Source organism: Thalia democratica, unplaced genomic scaffold (assembly GCF_965202585.1).
Source record: "Thalia democratica unplaced genomic scaffold, ktThaDemo2.hap1.1 HAP1_SCAFFOLD_253, whole genome shotgun sequence".
NCBI lineage: Eukaryota > Metazoa > Chordata > Thaliacea > Salpida > Salpidae > Thalia > Thalia democratica.
In genome coordinates, this window is record NW_028139367.1 from 52501 (window position 1) to 62500 (window position 10000).

The following is a 10000-nucleotide window of genomic DNA, read 5'->3' on the forward strand; positions in this document are numbered from 1 at the left end:
GGATCGGTGTGTTAAAGACCCTGAGACGGACGTGGCCCCAGGATTACCCGAGGCCGCAATACGCGTTCAGAATATCGATGCTCAATGTGTCCTGCAATTCACATTACTTCTCGGAGCTAGCTCCGTCCTTCATCGACGCTCGAGCCGAGTGATCCACCGCTAAGAGATCTCTCGTGTTAATCAATCTCAATGCAACCAAAAAATTGTGTTCAAAAAGAAGCGGCCGCGCCAGCACTTGCGTGCTGAATTATTACTCCCGCTGTCAGGAAGCAACGCGACCGAACTATAACAGTTACAGGGCTCGGTCCCTTCGAAGAAGAGACGTCGCTTGAAATCAAATTTCGATTCGTTAATGATCCTTCCGCAGGTTCACCTACGGAAACCTTGTTACGACTTTTACTTCCTCTAAATGATCAAGTTCGATCGTCTTTTCGAACACCGGCGAGTGCGTTGCCGCACGTACCAGGCTCAATCGGAGGACCTCACTAAACCATTCAATCGGTAGTAGCGACGGGCGGTGTGTACAAAGGGCAGGGGCGTAATCAACGCAAGCTAATGACTCGCGCTTACTGGGAATTCCTCGTTCAAGGGAAACAATTGCAAGTCCCTATCCCTAGCACGACCGGGGTTCAACGGATTACCCGGACCTTTCGGCCTAGGGAACACACGATGATCCGGTCAGTGTAGCGCGCGTGCGGCCCCGAACATCTAAGGGCATCACAGACCTGTTATTGCTCAATCTCGTGTGGCTAAACGCCACTAGTCCCTCTAAGAAGTTGTCTCCGACCCAATGGGTCGAGCAGCTATTTAGCAAGTAAGAGTCTCGTTCGTTATCGGAATTAACCAGACAAATCGCTCCACCAACTAAGAACGGCCATGCACCACCACCCACAGAATCAAGAAAGAGCTCTCAATCTGTCAATCCTCGCTGTGTCCGGGCCGGGTGAGATTTCCCGTGTTGAGTCAAATTAAGCCGCAGGCTCCACTCCTGGTGGTGCCCTTCCGTCAATTCCTTTAAGTTTCAGCTTTGCAACCATACTTCCCCCGGAACCCAAAGACTTTGGTTTCCCGGAAGCTGCCGGACAGTTCTTAAGTTCGACACTGCCCGATCGCTAGTCGGCATCGTTTAAGGTCAGAACTAGGACGGTATCTGATCGTCTTCGAACCTCTGACTTTCGCTCTTGATTAAAGAAAACATTCTTGGCAAATGCTTTCGCAGTCGTTCGTCTTGCGCCGATCCAAGAATTTCACCTCTAACGGCACAGTACGGATGCCCCCGTCCGTTCCTATTAATCATTACCTCGTGCTCCGAAAACCAACAAAATAGAACCGAGGTCCTATTCCATTATTCCATGCAACATTATACAAGCGTAAAGCCTGCTTTGAACACTCTAATTTTTTCAAGGTAAACTTGCCGGACCACCGCAACACTCAGTTAAGAGCACCGCGAAGGCACCGACCAACAAGAACAACGAGGCCAGTGCTAGCCTTTCGACCGACCAACCTCGCCGTCCCTATATCCAACTACGAGCTTTTCAACCGCAACAACTTAAATATACACTTTTGGAGCTGGAATTACCGCGGCTGCTGGCACCAGACTTGCCCTCCAATGGATACTCGTTAAAAAGTTTAAAGTGTACTCATTCCAATTGCAGGACCTCGTACGAGGTCTGCATTGTTATTTTTCGTCACTACCTCCCCGAGCCGGGAATGGGTAATTTGCGCGCCTGCTGCCTTCCTTGGATGTGGTAGCCGTTTCTCAGGCTCCCTCTCCGGAATCGAACCCTGATTCTCCGTCACCCGTTACAACCTCGGTAGGCCGATACCGTACCGACGATAGTTGATAGGGCAGTTGCTTTAATGAGATGTCGCCAGCACTAGGCCGTGCGATCCGCAAGCTTATCCAGAGTCACCATTGTAACGACCCGAAAGCCGGTTAGTTTTGGTCTGATAAATGCGCGCCTCACGTCAGTTCGGCGCTTTACGCATGTATTAGCTCTAGAATTGCCACAGTTATCCATGTAAAAGCGTACAATCAAATGAACCATAACTGATTTAATGAGCCATTCGCAGTTTCACTGTACGTGAGCTCGTACTTACACTTGCATGGCTTAATCTTTGAGACAAGCATATGACTACTGGCAGGATCAACCAGATAACTATCCGAGGGCGTTTAAACCCGTTGCTCGACTGAGCGTTTTTACTGTATAAATACAGACCTTTTCTATCACTCGGCTTAAAAGCCTTGCGAACGTTACTGAAAGTCGGCGCCGGCCTTTTGCTGTTTAAAGCGCCAGCCCGCGTCGACTGCAGCATGCAGCTATACAACTGACTGTTCTTTCTCCCGACCAACCGTTTGCCTTCTGCCGGTTAACTCGTCAGCAGCAACACGCCATCTGTCTGCTGCAGTTACCCGCCTCGAGCCGTGCCTGCCTGCGTCGGCTACTCGTCTCGACGACTTCGCAAAGCTATAAGCCTACCGCCGCTGGACGCTTGTAGTTTTTCATACGCTGCTCCAATGCGTTTACATAGCACGTTCGCCGCCGCTGCAATAGCCGCGCCTCGGGTGCTAAACAGTAATGCTTTAAGCCCGCTTTCTCGTCAAGTCGACCGAACGCACAAACACGTCTCTCTCACTAGTGTAAAGTAATGCATACGTGTATGATGCTCAAATGTTGCTGTTGAACTTTTTTTGCCGATTTTTTCCGATTTTTTTCAATTTCTTTGTTTCTTTTCGATTATTTTAATGTTTTAAGCTTATTTATGCTACGTTTAAATGTTTTAATACTTTTTTATACTTTATTTAATATGTTTAAAAGAAATAAATAAATAAAAATATGTATAAACTACTTTTTTTAATGTTTTAAATATATATATTTATTATAAATAAACTTTATTTGTATTATTTTTTATTTAAGCGTACTTTTTAAATCTTTATATTTGTTTTATCGTTTTAAGCACATTGCGATAAGTATAATAAACAAAAAATTGAATAAAAATAATAATAATAAAAAAAAAAAAAAAAAACATAAGCTTATTTTATATGTTTTATTTTATTTTTATTTAAACTTACTTTTCAAACCTTAATACTCGTTTTATTTTTTTAAGCAGATTGCGATAAATATAATAAACAAACAATTAAATGAAAATAAAATAAAAAAATCAAACATAAGCTTATTTTATATGTTACATTTTATCTTTATTTAAACTTACTTTTTAATATAGTTGTTTTATTTTTTAAGCACATCGCGATAGATATAATAAACAAACAATGAAATAAAAATAATAATAATAATAATAATAATAATAATAATAATAATAATAATAATAATAAATCATAAGCTTATTTTGTATGTTTCATTTTATTTTATTTAAAACTTACAATTTAAACCTTTGTATTTGTTCTATTCTTTTAAGCACATCGCGATAAATATAATAAGCAAACAATTTAATAAAAGTAAAATAAAAAAATCAAACATAAGCTTATTTTATATGTTTCATTTTATCTTTATTTAAACTTACTTTTTAAACCTTTATAGTTGTTTTATTTTTTAAGCACATCGCGATAGATATATTAAACAAACAATGAAATAAAAATAATAATAATAATAATAATAATAATAAAAAATCATAAGCTTATTTTGTATGTTTCATTTTATTTTATTTAAAACTTACAATTTAAACCTTTGTATTTGTTCTATTCTTTTAAGCACATCGCGATAAATATAATAAGCAAACAATTTAATAAAAGTAAAATAAAAAAATCAAACATAAGCTTATTTTATATGTTTCATTTTATCTTTATTTAAACTTACTTTTTAAACCTTTATAGTTGTTTTATTTTTTAAGCACATCGCGATAGATATATTAAACAAACAATGAAATAAAAATAATAATAATAATAATAATAATAATAAAAAATCATAAGCTTATTTTGTATGTTTCATTTTATTTTATTTAAAACTTACAATTTAAACCTTTGTATTTGTTCTATTCTTTTAAGCACATCGCGATAAATATAACAAGCAAACAATTAAATAATAATAATAATAATAATAAAAAAATCATAAACTTATTTTATATGTTTCATTTTATTTTTATTTAAACTTACTTTTTTAACCTTTATAGTTGTTTTATTTTTTAAGCACATGGCGATAAATATAATAAGCAAACAATTAAATAAAAATAATAACAAATAAATAAAACAATACGGCTAAACTATAAAAAGAAAACTAAATAACTGATAAATACTTGTAAAACATTATTTGAAAAATGTATTTTGAAACACAACACGATTGATTTATAAATAATAATATATTTTTAATTTGTGTAGTTCATTTAAAGTAGTCTCCCTTTTTGCTTCTGGTTTTATTAGAGTTATATATAACAATAAATGGTGTAGTTTATTTAAAGTAGTCTCCCTTTTTGCTTCTGGTTTAATTAAAGTTATATAACACATACTATAGTAAGTTAAATAAACTATAGTAACTTTATAAAACTACTTTACAAAATACATTTGTATAATTTAATAACTTTAAAATAACTATCAAGAATAAAATAGAATAGCTTTAAGTTTAGTATACAATTGGTATGTAAATTGTGTAGTTTATTGAAAGTAGTCTCCTTATTTGCTTCTGGTTTTACTTGAGTTACATAACGTTAAATAAACATACTTAATAAACGTAACCATCAATACTGTCATTTTAATAAAACTAAGTACAAATACATTGAATTAACATAGAACTTTAAAAAGCCTTCGCTAGTATCTGTTGGTAACAGTAAATAACCTATTATGACTCACAATACAAGAGTGCGAAATTTATTTTTCATTTGATTTTTCAGGTATTTATTTATTTGTGGAAATAAACTTTTTTATTACATTAGAAACTAATTGAATTTTTCCTATAACTATACCTATTATTATATTTAGTATGCTTAAAAGTAATAAAATGACACGTCGCGATTATATAATAAACAAACAATCAAACAAACAAAGAAATAAAAAAAAAAAACTATTTTTTTAAACTTATATTTCAACTATATGTCTTATTTTATTTTCATTTAAACTTACTTTAAACCTCTGTATTTGTTATATATATTTCAACACAATACGATTAAACTATAAGACAAACAACAAAATAAAATAATCACATTAATAAATACACTAAGCAAATAGCTAGAATAAATATAAACAGTTCACAATATATACAATATATTTCTTCCATTTTTAAGTTACTTGTTAAACATATTTATTTAAAAATGTTTCTTTAGAATATAAAACTAACAGTTCTACAAATAAAGAAATTAAAAAGCCAATACACATAACACTAACTTTTCATAAATTAGATATGCAAATATGAACAAATAATAACTAAATTCTAAAGCTTTTGTAAACTGTGAACTTATAAACTTATAATAATAATTGCATATTCACTATTCACAATAGCTTTTTATTTAGTACACAACTGGTCTGTAAATTGTGTAGTTTATTGAAAGTATAATCCCGTTTTGCTTCTGGTTTAAATAAAGTTATACAACACATACTAAAGTAAATTAAATAAAGTAATTCACTACTATCGTATTAAATAAAACCAATTTACAAAATACATTAATTTAAATTAAAGTGAACTTTGAACTTATAATAATAATTGCATTTTCACTATTCAGAATTTCTTTAAATTTAGTACACAACTGGTCTGTAAATTGTGTTGGTTCTATTCAAGTACTCTCCTTGTTTGTTTTGTTTTAGTTGTATTTATTTTTAGATACTAGCACATTCAATACACATAATAAAGTAAACCAAATAAACTCTATTAATTTAAACTAAGTACAAATACATTAAGTTAATACAAAACTTTAAAAAGCTTTTGCTAGTATCTGTTGGTAACAGTAAATAACTTATTATGACTCACAATACAAAAGTGCAAAATTTATTTTCGTTTGATTTTTCAAGTAGCCACGCTTTTATTTGTTTTTGGACAAAAAGACTTTAAAGTTTTAGTATAAAAGACTAATTGTATTAATTTTAACTCAGAAAATTGTACTCTACAAGATGGTGCCATTATTTTTTCGATATCTCAAACTGGTCAAACCACTTTTTTAGCGCTCTAATTGGTTTAAACAGCAAATAACGTTATCTGATTGGCTTACGTTTTTATTTGCTAATAACTAGAATTTACTTTTCTTTTAAGCGTTAAAGAAATGTAAATAAACGAGTAATAAGTATAAATAGGTCAGAAAGAAAAATAGTACAAAAAAGATGAATTCAAAAAGCAAAGGCCTACGGCACGTGGTATTCCCAAGCGGTCACCCATCTAAGTACTAACCACGCCCGACACTGCTTAACTTCCCAGATCGGACGAGATGGGGTGTGCTCAGTGTGGTATGGTCGTAGGCGTTTGAAGGCGTTTACAAGCCTTTATAAACCCTTCGGTTTATTTAAAAAACCTATTTGCACTTGATTTACAATCAATTTGATATTTTAAAATTATTCCTTATAAAATTTTAACCTGAATTAACTTTTTTTTGTTTTTTTAATCAACAGTTACTCCCAAACTGTACTAAAACTGTATTGTAACTGTACAAAAGTGTTTGTTTAAATAATTGTTATCTATAAATTACCTAAGACCAGGAAAAGTAGAAGTAAAGTTTATTGAATTATTAAATAAATAAAATAAAATCGTAAAATAAAATAATACAATATGTTTACAATTTGTCATTGATCTATCCATTTATGTTATTGCATTACAAATACAAACATTGCATACATTCAAGAGTATTATTCATCAATCTTTTCAATATAATAAGTTTTAAATTTATATTTATTTTTAAATAATTCCTGACATTTTAGATTACCTGAGATTTTTTTTTTAATTAAATTAATTTTAGTAATTAAATACTTGACGTTCTATTTTGTTTAATTTGATAACTCAACCATGTTTATTTTTTTTACTAATTTAAAAGAACTATTAAACTAAAAGACATTACATACAGCTTCTAAAAGTTTTAAACACCTTAAAAAATATTATTATTTTAAAGATATATTAAAGAACTAAACAGATATTACTCCTAAAAAATCTTGTTAATAATATATAAAAAGTACTCAAAGTCAGACTCGGAAATATATATACTATGTATATAAATATGTATATCTTACTTGAAGTTCACTGTAATTGACACTGTATAACAAAATTATAAAAATCAACCTATTTATATAGCAAAATATTTCTTTATCTTTGTCGTGGCGCGGTGGGTCAGTGGTCTTATCAGCTGACTCATAAGCAGAAGGTTGTAAGATCGAATCCCGCTAGTCGTCACGAAACACCACTATCGTTCAATGTTCGGGCTTCAAATTCTTTGAGATTATACTGTACTATTTATCTATCTAACTAATCTATCTAACAAATGTTGTTCAATCTAGGTTGTGGGTACTTGGGTCGAGTAATGCCTTTGACTTACAATCTGTTGTGGATTGACAATATTCCTCTATCTATCAATAAACAAATCTATCTAATAAATGTTGTTCAATCTAGGTTGTGGGTACTTGGGTCGAGTAATGCCTTTGACCTACAATCTGTTGTTGATTGTCAACATTCCTCTATCTATCAATAATGATTATATTCAATAATAAATGTTGATTAATTCAGTTGTAAGAAAACCAGTGCGCTGGTTAGGTTGGGTAAGGCCTTCGACTTACAATCTTGGGGATTATCAACGTTCATCACAAGTACAGTAACGATCTCATTGAATTTCCAGTTGGAACATTGGATTGTAGTGGTGGCCTACTTTGTAGGTTTTTTGCCTAGTTTGTTTTTTGCCTAGTTTGACAAACTATTGTATATATATTGTATAACTTTATTTGTATTATTTTTTATTTAAATTACTACTTATTATTAAAGAATTAAATTTTCTTAGAAAAAAAAACTATGTATTTTAACTAATGCTTATTTTATATGTTTTGTTTTATTTTTATTCTAACTTACTTTAAACCTCTGTATTTTTTATACAATACGATTGAACTATATAACAGAAAAATAATTAAATAATCAAACTATTGAATAAGCAGTTAATTAGTGTGTTTTTTTATGCTTCTTTCATTTTTAACTTACTTGTTAACCATATTTCTTTTATTAAAGTATAAAACTAACAGTTACTAAAATAAAATAATCATAAAGTCAATACACAAAACACTAACTTTTTATAATTTAAATATGCAAACATGAATATAGTTATGAATCTATTATTTATTCAAATAGAATTATTCAAAGCTTATAATTATAAAGCTTTTGTATAATGTTTCAATTACAGTGAACTTTAAGTAAGATAAGTTTTTTTTTTTGTAATAACTACAAAATTGGTATTTTAGTTTATTATTAGTAACTAAATACTTATATTTATTATATTTAAAAAAAAACATCTATACTAACTCTAATTTCAAAGCATATTAAAACATACAAATTTTACCAACTAAATATTTATTTTTATTTTAATTATTATAACTTTCAAACATAAGCTTGTATACCTTATATACCTATATACCTCATATAGTAGGCTTGACATAACATAACATTATTTAATTCTTTTTGTTTGAAATAAACTCATTTAGTTATTAGTAAATTACAACATAAATGCTTATAACAATATAACTAAGATTTAGCTTTTGAGTTAGTAAACTTTGATAGTTTTCTTTTAATAGTTTAATAGTCCTTATTTAAGTTCAAACAAAATTGCTATATATTTAATACACATACAAAAGTAAACTAAGTAAACGTAATTCAATAGTTTCTATTAAGTAAAAGTAATTACAAATACATTAAGTTAATACAAAACTTTAAAAAGCTTTTGCTAGTATCTGTTGGTAACAGTAAATAACTTATTATGACTCACAATACAAAAGTGCAAAATTTATTTTCGTTTGATTTTTCAAGTAGCCACGCTTTTATTTGTTTTTGGACAAAAAAACTTTTAAGTTTTAGTATAAAAGACTAATTGTATTAATTTTAACTCAGAAAATTGTACTCTACAAGATGGTGCCATTATTTTTTCGATATCTCAAACTGGTCAAACCACTTTTTTAGCGCTCTAATTGGTTTAAACAGCAAATAACGTTATCTGATTGGCTTACGTTTTTATTTGCTAATAACTAGAATTTACTTTTCTTTTAAGCGTTAAAGAAATGTAAATAAACGAGTAATAAGTATAAATAGGTCAGAAAGAAAAATAGTACAAAAAAGATGAATTCAAAAAGCAAAAGCCTACGGCACGTGGTATTCCCAAGCGGTCACCCATCTAAGTACTAACCACGCCCGACACTGCTTAACTTCCCAGATCGGACGAGATGGGGTGTGCTCAGTGTGGTATGGTCGTAGGCGTTTGAAAGCGTTTACAAGCCTTTATAAACCCTTCGGTTTGTTTAAAAAACCTATTTGCACTTGATTTACAATCAATTTGATATTTTAAAATTAATCCTTATAAAATTTTAACTTGATGTAAGTATTTTTTTTATTAAAACCTTTTTTTTTGGTGTTTTAATTACGATTACTCCCTGTAACTTTATTTAAGACTTCGTTTAAAAGATTGTTAACTATATTCTATATTAAATACTATGATTAGAAGTAAAGTTTATTAAGTGATTAAACTAAATAAAAAATAATGTTAAAATAAACATGTTGTGTTTAGTTTGTTTTACTATTTCTCATTGTTCTATTTATAGATGGTTTTGTTTTACTTCAAGAATATTTATAGCTAGTTTCTAAAGAATATCTCATACTACATCAGATTTTACGATTAACTTAATTTTAGGTAATAAAATATTTGACGTTTAATTTAATAACTCAACTATGTTTATGTTATAAAATAATAGTATATAATACACATACATTATAATATAATAATATGTATAACTAGTTGTTTTACTTTAAAATGAATAATTAAGTGGAAGAATTAAAAGAACTCACATTTTTGAAGAGAGCGTGGAAAACCAGAATAGTCTTTTAAAACA

At 30.1% G+C, this 10000-nt stretch overlaps 4 non-coding genes across 4 annotated transcripts; all 4 read right to left on the reverse strand.

Annotated features, from left to right (window-relative positions):
* Window positions 1-15: 15 nt before the first annotated feature.
* Window positions 16-168, reverse strand: LOC145846031 (5.8S ribosomal RNA). Its single transcript, XR_014370625.1, has one exon. It is a non-coding gene; the product is annotated as a 5.8S ribosomal RNA (ribosomal RNA).
* A 182-nt stretch (window positions 169-350) lies between these two features.
* Window positions 351-2158, reverse strand: LOC145846055 (small subunit ribosomal RNA). Its single transcript, XR_014370647.1, has one exon. It is a non-coding gene; the product is annotated as a small subunit ribosomal RNA (ribosomal RNA).
* Window positions 2159-6277: 4119 nt separating this feature from the next.
* On the reverse strand, window positions 6278-6396 carry LOC145846054 (5S ribosomal RNA). The gene has a single exon (XR_014370646.1). It is a non-coding gene; the product is annotated as a 5S ribosomal RNA (ribosomal RNA).
* A 2855-nt stretch (window positions 6397-9251) lies between these two features.
* LOC145846023 (5S ribosomal RNA) lies at window positions 9252-9370 on the reverse strand. Its single transcript, XR_014370617.1, has one exon. It is a non-coding gene; the product is annotated as a 5S ribosomal RNA (ribosomal RNA).
* Between the last annotated feature and the right edge of the window lie 630 nt (window positions 9371-10000).